This window comes from Varanus komodoensis, unplaced genomic scaffold, assembly GCF_004798865.1.
Source record: "Varanus komodoensis strain SLA01 unplaced genomic scaffold, ASM479886v1 scaffold3, whole genome shotgun sequence".
Lineage (NCBI taxonomy): Eukaryota > Metazoa > Chordata > Lepidosauria > Squamata > Varanidae > Varanus > Varanus komodoensis.
Window position 1 is genome coordinate 31,307,258 of NW_025335761.1, and position 17,026 is coordinate 31,324,283.

Sequence of the window (17,026 nt, forward strand, 5' to 3'; positions counted from 1 at the left end):
GGGCACTCTGTATATTCCTAGGAAGCAAATTTGAAGGTTGTTCTGTTGGTGACTCATCTGAAAAACATCAAGGAAGGCCAAACTTGTTTTAAGAAGGCTGGCAAAGTTGATCCAGATGGGGTGCACCTAGGGTCCTGCACTATTTCTTTCGCACAGCTCTCATCATTTCCCAGATAAGGTGAAAGGAAACTCAGGTCAGTTTGATGCCCTTTTCCTAACCCTTTTCCAAGAAAGAAAAACTTACGTGTGATACTTTTCACAGCTCTAAAAAGCTGTTGAAAGTTAGTAATGGTATCAAACTGAATTCAGTAACTTTTCCCCTCATCCTTGGTGCTTCTAATGGTGCTAGTCTATGCCTTAAGTATAGGCCTGTCCTAAGCATCACAAGAACAGAGGAAGCTGTTTTTGTGATGAGTCACACCATTTATCCTGAGTCAGACCATTCATCAATCAAGTATGGTATTGCCAACACTGGCTGGCAGCATCTGTCTCAGGAATCCTTTCTAGCCAACCAAGAGATGCTGGAGATTGGATGAGGGCTCTTCCACATGCAAAGCGGTTGCCTTCTGCAAAGGAAATCTGGCAGTTTTCATTGGGCTAACAGTCTGTCTTTGGAACACAGAAATCTGTCTGATCCTGAATCCGAGCACTAGTCCATCTAGCTCAGGATTGTCAATACCAGCTACCATCTTGCATGTTCAAGAATGTGATGAATGATTTTAACCCCAACCCAGACTTTCATCTATAGCATGGTTCCATCTATTGATCCATCCTGGTGAAGTTCAGGGGGACCTTGTGGTACCCATCAGAGCAGGTCTGTGCTTAGAAGCCCTTTTTTCTACATCTTGTTTTTGTGTGCCTAACCTGAGATGCATGTTCTATAAAAGAGAGATTTGTCTGAGCACAGACCAATGGGAAATCTATCACCACAATTTTCAGTCTGCTTAATGTACCCAGTGCTACACAACAGATCCCTAACTCATGTAGTTTTTAAGGCATTTAATGCAATTGTAAGCATTGTACATTTTATGATACGATGTCCACCAACAGGCAGCAAGCCAGCATGAACTCAATCTTCTTCCAAGTACAAGATTATGTTCTAGTTACGCTTCCTGAAGTTGTACTCATGGCACTGAGCACCAATTTCAGTCTGTGCTTAAGTTAACAGCTTTATTTATGTTGATTTCCAACCAAGAATCATAACGTGGTTTAATTTGGCTGATTATAAAGGAAATGAACTGTAAAATGTCTGGGTCACTGAAATATGATAGGCTATGATAGGCTACTATTCTGGCTCATTGATTTATATATCCATTTCAGATTTATATGCCACTTAGCATGAAAAAACAACAAAGTGGTACAGGCAGTACCTGGGTTACAAATGAGTTCTGTTCCTGAGAAAACAGAAATACATACTTATGTTGAATTTGTATGTAGGTGATCATGTATAGTCGGCCATCCACATTCATGGACTCCTATGATAGTGGAAAAACTGAGAATATCTCCCCATCCTACCCAAACTCACGAGCACCTCCTATTTACAGCAAGGAAATGCTGGAGCAATTTCCCTCTCAAAAAGATGGGGGAGGAAGAGATGCTTTGGAGGCCTCCCCTTTCTCCTCCTCTCTCTCTATAGGGATGGCAATTTCCTGCAGTAGACCTTTAGCTTGAATCTTTAAATTAATAGGCTTTATGGCAGTTCATTCATAAGTACAGGTTGCTCATAAACTGGATGTTCATAATCCAGGGACTGCCTGTATACAGCATAGGGACAGAGAACGCCCCTGCCTAAAGCCACCCTTAGTCATAGAAACAGAGCAAGTCAGAAGGGACCTCCTGGGCCATCTAGTCTGACCCCCAGCTCTAGCTGGCTCCACTCATGGCATGCCTACCATACACAGCTGGATGGTCTGCCTCAGTCTAAGGCAGCTTCCTTTGTTCTTACAGAGCAGGAGAGCTCTGGAAAACGGGCCCTGCCAACTTCAAGCTGCAGGTGGTGGGTCACACATAGGAATAATCCCTGTAAGGAACAACTCCCTGCATGCAGAGGACTAGAACAACAGGGTGCAGTCTGGTTTCTTCCTGGTGCCTGACTCTTTTTTTCTTTTCACACAGGAAGTGTTCATGTAGAGAACTTTCTGAAGTGGTATATGATTCTGCTATAGGTCAGGCCATAAGTAGCTGCAGAAGACAGCAAATGAACGGTACCTCCTCACGCCTCCCCAGCATCTACACAGAGGCTTGTGCCAACATGAACATTCGAGCTGGCGCATCTTCTGAGCATGTCCATTTTTGTAAAGGAGCTACCACAGACCCTGGATGTAACACGGCATTCCAAGGCTGGGGCCATGTGCTGAGGGTTTCAGCAGGGTTTTCAACAACACACTTCTTCGCACTCATTCACTCTTTTATGCTCCTTGGGAAAGATCCGGCCATTTTTGTCAGAACTGAAAGATTGGCAGTGCTAGTACCATTGACAGAGTAAAACAAGACATACAAAGAAGCATCTAGCTAGCAACTAAAGGTGCAAGTCTATGCATCCTTGGACAGAAAAAGTCCTACAACTCCTAGCATTTGCTAGCTTTGCTGACTGGAGAACACAGGGAGCTGTAGGACTTTTTCTTTCTTTCTTTCTTTCTTTCTTTCTTTCTTTCTTTCTTTCTTTTTTTGCCTAAACATGCCTAGGGCTGCATCCTAAAGGAGTTATGTTTTTTTAAAGATATTTTTAATCACTAAATTAAAAGCGACTAGCCCATCTTGCACCACTTGGTGGCAACACTTCCATAGTTGATTTATTGAATCTTGTCAGTATTGCTGCTGTTCTGATAATTGAAAAAATAAGTGTGGGCCCTAGACCGGAATACTGTACAACTAATTACAACAGATATCAATGCCATCACCACCACCACTTCCCCCCACCAAACCATAAGGCTTCTCCCACCCCCCCACCAACCCTTCAATTCTCCAGAAGCAATAAATAATGTGTTATAACGCTATGCTGCCTGGAGTATTTTAATAAGAATTTTTACATGCCACAGAAGCATCATTAAAAGTCTTGTTAGGCTGTCGTCTCATCATAAATAGGGTCCCAAAAATATTTTCAGTGAATTTAATTTCCTTCTCAGCCGACATACTGCAACAAAACTGAATAACTGAATAGCCAACCTAGATCTTCCACCAAATTGTTTGCAAAGCAGAGCAACTGCCACGCAATAGCTTCAGCTGTGTTTTCTCTGTATTGGGTCACAGTTTAGGCTGGGAGCATTTTTTCTAAACGGATGAGGGGGCACTGCCTGCATAATTCCCACCCACAGAAGCTTTTCTCCTCCATCTGTATCTCCTCCTAAGCTAATACCATTATCTAAAAGTCCATTGGCAGTGCTGTGCACTCTCTCCCTCTCCCTCCCCTCTCCCCCATCATCATCATTCTCCTAAGTTGGGGCATCTTTTAATATTGCCAATGGCTCTATTTAAGAAACATTGTAGCATAGTAATAATCTTTGGTAAGCGCAATCAATCTTATACCTGTAAACTTTCTTATTTGTCTCCCCAGCATACCTTACTCATGACTCAGAGACCTGAAATCACCATTTGTTTCCCATGGCCCAAAACCATGACCCAGGTGACCCATAGTTAGTTTTAGCCAAGGGAGATCTATGGAAGGAAGGAAGATTCCTGATGTAGATATAACCACTAGCTTGAGCCACTAGTCAGAAGATAGCTGAATCTATGGGAGAAGTGCAAACTATTTTGATGGGGGGCAGAGTGCCCCCCAGAAGGCCCATTGTTGGTCAGGTGGTGTCAGTGGCCATGGCCACATTCATTGTTGTCCCCTCCTTGCTCCATGTTCCAACTGTGGAGAAAGGGACTCAGCTGGCACTGGGAAGAACAAAGGCTCTTCCCGTCACTAGCCATGTCCTTGGGTTTGCATGACTTCCAGGGCCCCATAAGATGTCAGACAAAACTAGTCAGCCCACTCTTCCTGACATGCACTGGGCAGTGCTTACATCTCCACAGTTATTTCTAATCGTGGATTAAAGATAACAACAGGGATCCCCCCCTGCAGGTTACAGGACAGATTAGGTATATGGTCAAAGGGTCTTCACTTCTGATCCACAGGTGTGAGCAATATCACAGAGAAATGATTCAGCCTCTTGAAAGGAACTGGAATCTTGTTCCATTCCAAATGTTTCAGCTGCCACCTATTACTGAACTAATATTCCTTATCCTCCATGCAACACAGATGCACAACATGGGTGAGAACAGTGAAAGCTCAAACAGCTCATCCTTCAGTACAACTATCTCTTGATCAGGCAAGAACTGTGGCACACAAATCTAATAATAAGAAAAACAGCTGTTTAGCAGCTGTTAAATCCTGGGTCTTGACCAGATGGAGGCTCTGTGGGTAGGTGGTTCTCAAGTCTTGATTCCTCATTCTCACTAGAAGCCCAAGTAACCTCAGTGGCTCACTGAATATTGTACTTGCTTTGGTTTGTCAACTATGGCCTTTCAGGTAGCCTGGCTATTAATGATCCATGGCCTTGCACACTTCAGGGTAGATTACTAAAATCCTAATTCACTGAGGACAGACTTCTGTTTGAAGGATTTTCTAATTCAGAAATGGTTTTGGATGTGTGTGTGTGTGTGTGTGTGTGTGTATGAAAGGCAAGTGGGGGACCTGAAATTGCCCATCAACACTGGAACAGCAGCTTGAGCAGGGCCTCTGCCACTGTCTTCCCATGAGGCATTTCTCTTTAAATTACAGATAATTTCTAAATTTGCATCTATACATCTAAATTAGTAAATCCAGTTGTAATACAACTCTGTCCTTTTTTGTCTTTCTCCTTAAGAGAAAGTTTGGAGGGGGAGAATGGTGGATAAGGAAACAGTTAGATGCCCCTCCCTCTCTGCCTCACTCCCTTCGGTGCTGCTCCGGAGCAAGGAGGGCACTGTGTCTGCTTCTATTTCATTCGCTCCCCTGTAACTTGCTGTAAGACTAAACTAGTTTGCTGACTGGCAGCATGATAGTTAAAGCAAATGGAGGGATCAAGATGTTGAGGGAGGGTGGGGAGGAGGGGAAACCAACCTCCCCCCCCCACACACACACACACATTTGTATTGACACTTGTTTTAAAATGAAGGACATAATTATCCTGTTGCAAGCCTGTGCTGCACAGAAAGCATCTTGTTGGGAACTAATTAAAGAATTACCCAATATTTAGCTTCTCATAGATAAAGAAGCATAAGCTTTGAAGCAGAAGTGTTTGCAGTGAGCTTTTGAAAACTCTCTAAAGACTGAGGAGCTTAAGTCAGTTAAGCCTTTTCCTTTGCCAATTAGACAGCTTTTGAACCATCTTTTTAAAAATTATGATAGAAACTGCCAATGCCTCTGAAATGTGAGCAATTGCTTCTTAATCTCTATCCGGTGACACACTCTAACATCACACTGTCAGACTACAAACTGGAATCAGGTGGGGCAGCCTGAGGAGAAGGGCTCTAGTTATCGCATCCCAGGCTGGGGTGCTTGGAGCACATTTGCCTGTGCCTCATATGCAATATTATCTCTTGCTGAATTTCTTCTTTCTCAGTGCCTTGCAGTCCTTTGTGCAAGCTCTCATTGCTACCTGCTACTACTTAGAAAGCAGAGGAGCAGGCATAGCAATGTTGTTGTTGCTGTTCTGGATCTGAAACTGCCCCCAGGGGACAGGGGGGCTCTGGGAACAGAGGTACTTCCACCCACCTTTGAGGGACCCTTGTTTCTCCTTTGCATCATAGCTCACCCCATTCAGCAGTGTCCCTGGACCTCTGTGTAAGGTGTGGAAAAATGCCCTTTGGCCTGCTGAATTCCATGAGCCCAAATCTAGGTCGAAACTGTTTTAGTTCAGAGACCGTGTTCAAGTCCCACTTCTTTCATCAGCCCTTTGTGTGATCTTTGGAAAACCACTGGAGACTTCCTGGCATAAAATTTAAAATCAATAAATAAGATCAACAATTAAAATAACGTTTAAATAAAAAGGTCTTGGCCTGGTGCTGAAAAACAAATAACGATGGCACCAGGCAGACCTCTCTGGGGAGCGCGTTCCATAAGTTGGGAGCCACCACAGAGAAAGCCCTCCTCCGGGTACTCACCCTCCTAATATCTTTCATGGAGGGTTCCCAGAGAAGGGCCTCTGCCGCCAATCTCAAGGAGCAGGAGGGCACATATGGACGCAGGCGCTCCTTTAGGTAACCAGGTCCCAAGCCATTAAGGGCTTTATAGGTGATAACCAGCACCTTGAATTGGGCCCGGACTTCGATGGGGAGCCAGTGAAGCTGACAGAGGACTGGAGTTATATGAGAACAACGCCCAGTCCCCATCAGCAACCTGGCAGCTATTAGCTGTCACTCTTTGCACCTGGCTCTCTTGTGTGTGTGTTACAACTACTACAAATAATTAGGACATAGGCTGACTCTTTGTTGGCTCTGAGTTAGCAAAATCATGGTGGTCTTGATGCCTTCACCAGCTTGTTCTTGGCCTCTGCTGTGTGGGAGCGAAATGTAATCAAAGATGCCTTCTGTTCATGCTTTGGAATGCCAACAGCTTTGTATCTGCGTAGGTTATCTGATGGTGTCAGCACCGGTACTGCTACCCTGAGCTCCTAGGGAGAAGAGATGTCACCCAACTGCATCCCAGCAAAAGTTTGTGCTGGAATGAACAGAACTTCCTGTGACAGAATTAGTTCCCTGTGGGGTTCTCACAGAGGCCTCTGCTGTTTCATGGTCCTTTCTTTTTGGGCTAGGACTTCGGACGGATACGAAAGGTGAAATTTTGACCATGTGACGCAATAGTTTTGGGTCAGTGGACACATTTGGAATATTGTTAGGGTGCTGTGGACATCCTCACAAAATGGCTGCCATGTCAAAGGTCTTGCCCATTCACAAGATGGCTGCCATGGTGGACATGGTGGTTGCAAAAGATCCATTTCCCAGAATGCAAATTGCCGAGGTGAAAAAGAAAAGTAAATTTCTACCAAAATACTAAGTATGAAAGGTGGGATCTGAGCTCCAAAACCTGTTCTAGGTTATAGGTGCTCTGACCTGCTCTGTCTCCCAAATACAAAGATAATGGAAAAAAATTGCACAAGTTGGGGAAGGGGACTGTTGTTGTTAGTCACGAAAGTCGTGTATGACCCATCGTGACCCCATGGACAACATTCCTCCAGGCCTACCTGTCCCCCACCATCCCCCAGAGTCCACTTAAGCTCATGCCGACTGTTTCAGTGACTCCCTCTAGCCACCTCATTCTCTGCCTTCTTCTTTTCCCGTCAATTGTTCCCAGCATTAGGTTCTTCTCTAGGGAGTCCTTCCTTCTCATTAGGTGACCAAAGTATTAGAGTTTCATCTTCAGTATCTGGCCTTCTAAAGAGCAGTCAGGGTTGATCTTCTCTAGAACTGACTGGTTTGATCGCCTTGCAGTCCAAGGGACTCAGAAGGGGACTACCTGGACATATATATCCCACCCTGCCCCCCCATTGTGTACTGAATAAGCCACATCTGGAACTCCACCCCCTTCAGTCTGCCCACTGCTGGAATGCGCAATGGGACAAGTTTTCGATGAAGGTAATGCAGGGAAAATGGTTTCCCACGCTTGCTGTAAATGATTTGTTCTGAAAATCCAATACTTTGTTTGTTTTGAGCTATCATTCTTTCTTAGGGGCAACTCCTATATAATTCTGCACAATAGATGTATCTGCTTACAAATGATCAATGTAGTTTACTTGTATATAGTTATCAGGCCATCACAAAACAAACATTTAAGAAGAAATAGTAGCTATCAATACAAATATTGCCTATTTACATGACAGGACTGCTCATCATATAGAGAACTTACTATCAAACACATTAAACATTCTGGACCTCTAGGTAAAGTAAGTTATAATACATAGATATGTATACAGTTATATAAAATCACTCACTTCCTAATAAGGCACAGCATTTTCCTTTAAGGGTTTTCCCTAGCATCAGTGACTGCAGATAGAAAATATGTAGAATTTGCAGTTGGCTATCATTCTAACAAAGCAGATAAAATAAAGTTTCATGGAGATACCTCCTCAAATACCTCTCTAAATCCAAGAAAACTTTGCTTCTTTAGTCTGCTTATAGAGACTAAAATGAATAATTGATTCTAAGATTGCCTAAGACCTGGTCTGTATATACTGACCAACCATGGGTTAATTACTCCATTCATGCAGACATATTGCATGGGTTAATTTTGTCATGGTTGATTAGGCCTATCTGCAAGTTTGCATATTGTCTCCTACTTGCTTGCTGCTTCCATTTTGCACCTGGTTTAACAAACAATCCAGGAATATCTTTTCTTCGTTTGTGTGGCATGATGTGTGAATCCAGCCTACTGGGCTGTTGAACAAGAAGTGACTCAGAGTTTTAACCTACCATAAACCATACATGAACATTCTGAGCTGTGTCTCCCTCAACAACCCAGAATGCTGGGTTTAGATGTGCCCATTCATACGTATGGACTGAAAGAAGAAGCTATAGCTGAACCTGAGCAGAACTGGGCCTGGTCAGTCCCTGGATGGGTGATTATGTGGGTACTGTTTATATGCTGCATTGAATGGAGCATGAAGACAGAGCTCTGAGCAAGGTATTTTTGTATTTTGCTCCCACATGGCAACTGTAGATCTGGGACACTGGAAAGAAAGAAATAGACCCTTTGCTGCACTGAGCTATCATATACATTTACTAAATGCAACAGTAAATAGAACATCAGCACAGGTTTCATTGTTAGCACTGAATACTCAGCTGCCAAAAAAAAAAAAATCATTTCTACAATTGAAATGAACCTGTTATGGTTTTTACCATGAGCATTCCTCCCAAAAAACTGACAAAGGGGAATTCAGGTTTCTGAAATTAGAGAAGCTTGCAACAGAGAGAAGCTCCCACGCTGACATGGCAAAAAGCAACACCTATCAAAGTTTGTCACATCCTTGGTCCCCTTAGTTTTGACAGCTTTTCACAAACAGAGGCAAAGATAGCTTCCATTCAGACTATGGCAGGTCTTTCTGCAGAGGAATTAGCCCCAGGGCCAGCTTCATGTTTGAGGGAGTCTGAAGTGGAGGGCCCTCCATGGTATCGTCACATGTAAGTAGGACACACTTGACTTTCTGGACAACAATGGTAGTGTTACCTGAAACATACTCTCTCACAACACTTAGGCTAACTACTTAGCCTGAAATCTGCAGCCATGTTGTACTTCCTGTCCAGGAGGGAGTGGGGAGGTATGGAGAACCCTGTGTGAACTCCTGGGACAGGATGACTGGATGTCAAAGAGGGTAAATGAGAAGTATCTTGTCAGAGAGAGTAAATGAGAAGTATCTGGGACCGGTTGGAATCTGGGTGAAGCCTCTATAAAAGTAGCAAATTGCATTATAAATTACTAATAGTTGAGAAACATAGAGTGGATGTGAATAATCCAGAGATAATCAACAGACACATTAGAAAGGGGAGTCTCTGGATAAATAAAGAGTTTTCTGTAAACTAACAAATAGAACAAAGAATAATGGGGAAATGAATTTACTTTGTATCCAGACAACATGTTATGACGTAGGGTATATAATGTATGCTCTCTGTACCTCTTTCAAGACTCTGATTTGGGAAGCATCCCCCCTCTGTCTCCGTTTATTCTATAGTGCACCAGAATAAAACTGCAATTAGCTCTAAGTCTCGTCTCAGGCTCTGTTTGGTTTTGGGTCTGGGGTCCACCCGGGGCTTGCCCCAGCTGTTAACTGGTTTCAGTCCGGTAACAGTAGTGACAGGGCAGGGGTGAATGCAAACCATCTTTCGAGCACCCCCTTCCCATGACCTGACACGACAACTCATCAGGGGAACTGGGAAAGGAATAAACAAACCACTTGCTCTCTCTTCCCCATGCTTGCTTCTCCGCCAGATGGCTATACTGAGCAATCTGTACTCCCAAATAAGAAGCAAATGCAAAGTGTACACAACATGAAAAAACTTGTGAAATCTTACCCTTTGGGGTTTGCTGTGTTGTCCCAACTCAGTTCTGGAGATCCTGCATGGTAGGAATCGTCTTCTAAGCACAGAGAGACTCAGGAGTTTGTTCTGAGGCTTCCACTCTTCACCATAACTTTCCCAGTCGTCTGGGCCCAGGATCAGCATTTTATCATCGCTGGTTTAGAAACACCATGGAGTCCACTGGCAAGAGTGGCTGCTTCTAGCTTTCAAACTTTACTGCCCCCAGCTGCCTAGCAACAGACACATCAGTCTCCCTTTGTTCCTATTGGCCAGGGGATGCCCATCAGTTTTCCTGTTCACTTTTGAAAACACGAAGGTATCATGAAAATACAAGGGGGAATTGTGACAAAAATGTTTATTGAATAAAAATCTCTGTGGGGACCAGAGTGGTTGGGAAGCACTGCATGGATGGAGGAGGGGGAAAGGGGAACCCTCCTCAGAACCACAGGAGACCAACTGGGAGGGCGCTGTGGTCTATAGACAAGAATAGGGAATGGCTGGAGATTTCACTCCCCAGGGCTGCCAGGTGAGACCAGGAGGACAGAGCAGGCAGCCCAGAAACTATTGTGCTCTGAGCCACACAATTGGCTGACTGGTAAGTTAGCTCAAAATGGGTACACTGCATAAACTCTGTGACATGGTTTTCCATGACATGCAAACCCAACCTCAGAGAAAGACTGCACCCTCACTTGCTCTGTGCAGACATTTGGTGCTCCTCTTGGCATGGAGTTGCAAGGCTAAGAGGTTCTCGAAGGGATTCCCCCAAAGCCAAAGAAGACAGAAGCTGTTCTAGGTCATCCTTAGAGGTGCCAGGGGCTGAACCTGCTTTAGGAATTGACCCAGCCTGGATCCCTTGCTGTAAACAGAGCAGAGAAGTATGGTCCTTAGGGGTATGATTCTTCCCCAGGGCCTATGTATGAAGGGCTTTGTATAGGGCTTGAAAGAACTCTGTTTCCTCCTTACCTTTTTTTTCCCTAGAGTTTGTGTGTGTGTGTTGCTGGAGGTGAAGATTGTCCTCAGAATGTCTTCCAGAAATGTGTAAGGGGTGGGGGGCACAGGGCTGCTCAAATAGTTCCCACATCTCCCCAGTGCACTTAGCAATCAGTCCCTACAGGCCATGGTTTTGCCACATGCAACAATGACAACTGTGTGTGTACCAAGAGTGATCCATAGCATTCCTCTGCATGGAAAGGGACCACCTGGCCCCTGGTATCGGCACACTGGAAGAGTGTGCACACACATCAAGCCGTTCTATGGAGCTCCTGGGCCACATTGCACAGTCCTACGAGCTCAATCACACATTCATTGCATGTGCGTGGAGGGGGGGGGGTGTTACTGGAAGATTGCCAAAGAGTGGCCAAACAGGCAGCTGGTGCAGTCAGGGCAGAGGCAGCCTTTCCATTGCACTTAGTCAAGTGACATAAGCCCCAGAGAAAGCAGGCCCTGGGTGCTCCTTTCATATTCATATGACAAACAGGGCTGGGGGGAATACAGGGAGCGAACCTTGTTCAGTCCACAAGCCAGAATCAATGTTGAAGAACTCTTGGGTGGATGAAGCCATAAGACCAGGAAAAAGTCAGTACAAAGGTACCTTGAAGCAATTCAGGTTCGTAACTAAGCTCTAGGAAAAGCATTTCAATGTTGTTAAAATGTGAGTATGTAAGGTGAGGGTGCAAAAGCCTGGAAACTGTTAGTAATTGATGGTCAAAGAAAGAGGCAGGACCTGTGGAACCCTGGCTGAGTTGGGCTTTGCCCAGAGGTCTTAAGTTCAGCACCCCTGTCCTTTGGATATCCATCAGTTCCATTTTGGCCACATGGAGAAACATTGTACCCCATGATGTGGCATATAATCCTCATATGGCTTTATTGGCAAATCTTAAAAGTGTGACGTGTGACCTGTGTGGGGGAAGTTCAGATAAATCCTGGTAGAAGAATGTTGCTTATAGGTGCCTTTGTCTTATAAAATCAAACCTGCAACATTTCTGCACCTCTTTCTCAGAAAGTACCAGAATTCTAAGGCAGGCTTCTGTTTAGCATTACTGTCAAAGCTGTTCCTTTAAGAGATGGCTGCTACCTTTGGTTGGAAAAGCTTTTGCAGAAGCGGACTCCCAAGAAAAGTTAACTCCTGGCTATTCTTGGGCTAACAGCAAGCTAAACTGATAAGGTGGCCAGACAAATTTTTCTAGCAATATTGCAATCACCCTCATTTGCATGCCAAGACTCACAATAATCTCTGTGCCTCAGTGATCTTTATGTTATGTTAATTCCTTGTAATCAATGCTATTGTATTAAGTTTCCTCTGCAGATCTCTCACATTTTTTTTCACTGTGTTCTCATTATTTCATTATCACCTGCCCCTGCTGTGTACACTTGACTCAGAACCTATAAAAAAACTCTGTGCATGTTCTGAAAGCTTGTAGTTGGCAGTGAGTTATCTGGTAGCATGCTGTCATAAGTAAACTGCAGAGGGCCTGGGTGATCTCACCAATAAAAACGCTGGGGTTCAAGGTGATTCAATCTTCCCTTTGAGTCCGAGTGTTCATTCCCACCATTTGTAAGGAGATTCTTGACTCCTGAATCTTTACATCATTGTGAGAATATTGCCCAGTCTAGGTTCCAGTAATTTAATAGAGATAGGATGCAAATCTGAGATTAACTACTCTGAGGAACAGCTTTGAAGTTGGCACCACAAAATGAAACTTTCAAAAGAAGAATTGTTTTCATGATAGAGGAAAGGTTGGAAACATATCCATGCTAAGCTCATCCAGCCACTTTCTTCATGGAGATCAAGTTCTGACTTGCCAAAGACTAGAGCCAAGTTCAATCGGGATTGCATGGGCCACAGATTTTCATGACACTGAAAGGTGGAGGGGAGCTTGAGCAGTCAGTCAAAATGTGCCATTTGGCATGTCAGCTCATGATACCTTGCCATCATTGTAATAATTGCTGATCCTGTGTAAGCACAAGGAGAAGTAACTAGGATATTAATAATGGAGGCTCCACCAGAGATATACCCACTTCAGATATATAGACATAAAATATGACTGTTTAGTTCTCTCTCTCTCTCTCTCATTCTCTCTCTCTCTCTCGATTTGAGATTAACAACTTTTATTGCTGGATAGATTGATTCAATTTATAACCTAGTCTTCACCTTATAGTCTCAGGTGGGCTACATACATATCAACAAAATGATATCAAGCAATCACCACTGAAAGCTCAATTCATATTAATGCAGTACACAGCATATCTGCAGTGGGAAAACTATACCCCACCTCTTTCATTCACTTCCAAAGGTGCAGGTCAAGAGCTCTGTCTTCACTTACCAAGCAAATGCATACAATGAAGGCATCAGATGCTTCTCAGAGAGGAGGGAATTCTACAAGTTCTGTGAAATCTCCAGAAAACAAATGAAGCTGGACAAGTGACTCTGCTTTATGCACAGTCAGATAAGTATCCTTCTAGCCCAATTCAGTTTATTCTAGCTGTGGCTCTCCATCTTCACCGACAGAAGTCTTTGGTTTTGTAGCCCTGCTGCTAAAGAAAAGCTTCAGTATTCTTGTGAGGCTCCATTCTGCATGAGCAGCCCTGAGTGCTTCTTTAGACACAAAACTGCCCAATACCTCTCAGCATTCCCCAGTCAGCATGTTGAACATGCATAGGATTGCACCCTTAATAAGCACCTTCTTTCTCTCACCTTTCCTATTCCCCCAAATTTAAGATACTTATAACAGGGTCCACAATACAATATTACCATGGATAGGAGGGAAAATGATTTGGGTTTACACTCAAATGGCCAGTGCTGGATCAGAGCTGTAGTTTTAATGCACTGTATAATCTGGCTGTATTAACTGAAGTTATAGGAGTGGAAGAGAGCTCTCGGAGCTGAAGACGTCACAAATAGTACCATACAGAAACAGCAGTGCTTGTTGCAATGCTTCTTCAGCCTGAACTAATCCTCTCCACAGGCTGATGCCCTCCATCCTTAATCATGATCCATACATAGATTCTCCTAGATGCAAAGCATCGGCACAGCAGCTCTGAGACAATCCAGTCACTCTTCTTCTCTCACTCCCCTCCAGAAAAACCAGGCTCCTCTGGGTAAAAGCCCCTCCAGCTAGGATCAAGGACCAAAGTCTCTTATCTCTTTGCTGTACTGGGAGGATTTGCCTCTGTGGGCGTTCAGCAGAGGAACCAAATAAGATGTTGGTGTTCACTAGGCTTGTCAGCATGACAGGACTGCTATACTGAGATCTTCAGTTCAGGGCTGTAATATTTCTTATGCTCTCTCTCTCTCTCTCTCTCTCTCTCTCTCTCTCTCTCTCTCTCTCTCTTCCTCTTTAAGAAGTCTTGCTCTGTCCTTTTTCACAGAGTGTTTCTGTCAGGGAGCAGAGGAAGGGGTTCTCTGCTCTGAGGACTCTTTTATATGTATTTAACTCAGCCAAGTACCACCTCAGCTGTAGAAAAGCTTTCCTGCTGCGATGGCTGGGGCACCCTGGGCATTCCTGAGGCAGCTGGCAATCATGGCTGCCTGGGACCTGTGTGGCAAGAGCAATGGGGAGTGGGTACCAGTGTAGCCCATCTATAAGGGCTTGTCTTCACTAAATCGGTTGCATCATCTAGATTTGGATGATGCAAGAACACATTGTGAGTGAAACAACCCCAACTGCAAACCAAACTTAAGCCACCCTGACAAAAGACCCAAGACCCAAAATTTTGCTATCTGAAATCCCTTCTTGCAGTTCAACAGAGCTCTCATTTCTACTCTGTTCTCTCACCTCACTGCTCTCTGTAACCCCATCACTCTATCCTCATCACATATCTAATGTTCTCTCCTCACCCACAGATTTCTTCTGCACCTCAGTCACCTGTCTCCCACTGCTCAGACCTTCTGAGCTCTCCTTTTACTCTCACAGCTTATAGGATTGATTCTTTTTTCTGCATAATTTCAGATCATTGTGAAATCCATCAGTTTCCCCCACACTCTTAAGCACCCTTCCCTCATTTTTCCAGCTGGCACACATACTCTCTTGGCTCTGTTTCCATCTCACCACAACTAGATTCTTCTTAAAGCTGGTGGTAGCATCATACAAGGACTTCATTCTTCCAGAAGTTCTTGCAGTTAGCATAGGATCCTCAGAGGCAGACAATTCCTGCTACAAAGGTCAGTGACTGCAACAGAATTGGTAGGGATGCAAATCAGCTCTACCACATGCCCGGGAATCCAGGGGAGGTGAAGCAATGCAGATTTTATGATAAAATAGTACAACCAAATGCCTGTGAGAAGCTCACATGCAAGAGAGCACTCCTCTGTTCATGTTTTCTCAGCAGTCTGGTGAGAAAGTGCAGGCTAGTGGCCAGGGGGGCTGATGACTCCTGTACTGGTGACTTCCCTTGAAGACACTCTTGGGACTCTCCAAACAATCCAGAACAGGGCAGCGTAGTTGCTAACGAGGACTAGTTCTTATGAACATATTACACCTCTCCATCGTCAGCTGCACTGGTTGCCTATTCCAGTCCAGGCTGAATTCAAGGTCTTGACTATAGCATATAAATTCCTAAATGGTTTTGGGACATTATCTCAGGGAGCACCTTACGTACTCCATACATTCCTGCTGGTCCTCCAAGGTCATCAACAGAGGCCTTCCTATGAGTTCCTAAGGAGGGTAAGGGGGAGGTTGCCAGGTTTCTGTGGTGAAAATGCTTTACCATCGATTATGGAATGCTTTACCATCAGAGATTCGTCAGGAGCCTACTTTGCTGAGCTTTAAGCACCTGACAAAAATTTTACTGTTCCAGCACACCTATGGCACCATTTATATTAATTTGCACCAGTTAAAATATTAAGTTTTATCTGCTACTTGATTATTCGTATGTTATTTTATCTTGCTTATAATTTTAATTGTACCATTTTATTTATGTTACTCGTTGGTAATTTTATTATAATAACTGCCCAGAGAGCAGGATGCAAATGGACAGCCTTCAAACAAATCTAATATCTATCTATCTATCTATCTATCTATCTATCTATCTATCTATCTATCTATCTTTGGGGTTCCTGCTCCATTGCAGCTGAACACCATCCCCAAAATAGGCTCACTACCATGAAACAACATTGGTAGCTCCTACAAAGCAATCTGCAATAAACAAAACATGGGAATTACCAGGGTCCCCTGCTTCTAGCCAACAGCCTTGTGCAGGTAAATTGATCCAATCCTCCTCTAAAGCTTGGACCTCATTACACTTCTCTTACCTATTTGTTGAGTGAAGATGTACTTTGTTCTGTCCCTTCTGAACCCCCCACTGCTCAGCTTCATTGTGAGTTCCCACATTCTAGCACTTGTATGAAAGCAAAACTTTGTTTGCTTTCTTCACACCCTCAGTTTTGTACACCTCTGTCATGTTGCCCTTTTCTTTTCTTTTTTTCAAAGGTAAAAAGCCCAAAACATTGCAGCTTTTTCTGAAAGTGGCTGGGACCCCTCAATCATTTCTTTCTAGCTCTGAAACAAATGTTGGGCTGCAGTTTAGTGATAAGTTTGGCATTAAACCTGTTGATCAAAGAAAAGTTAAACTGATGGTACCGCAAAGTGTGAACCTGCCCTCAAGTTTAAGAGATATTTGAATGGAAAATAGGGAAGCTTGTTTAGAATCATCTGAGTGGATGGAAAACATTGATCAATACTGACAGGTACAGCTCCCTCAGTGTCAAGACAGGCTTCCCTTAATTGTATCCCAGGCTTCTGAATCAGACACACTCTCTTAGAAAAGAAAGACATTCAGGATCTGCTTTCTGTGGACACATGAACCACAGCTCAACCATTCTGTAAGGTCCATGATCCTTTGGGGCTGGATGTGTTCCTGTGAGGAGGGGTTAGGGAAGTACACTTCTGAGTTAAATGGCCTAAACTGGGACACAACTCTCCCCTCCTTGTGCCTATGGATGTGTCCATGCATGTACGCACACACACACGAAAGAGCCACTACGTTATCAGCT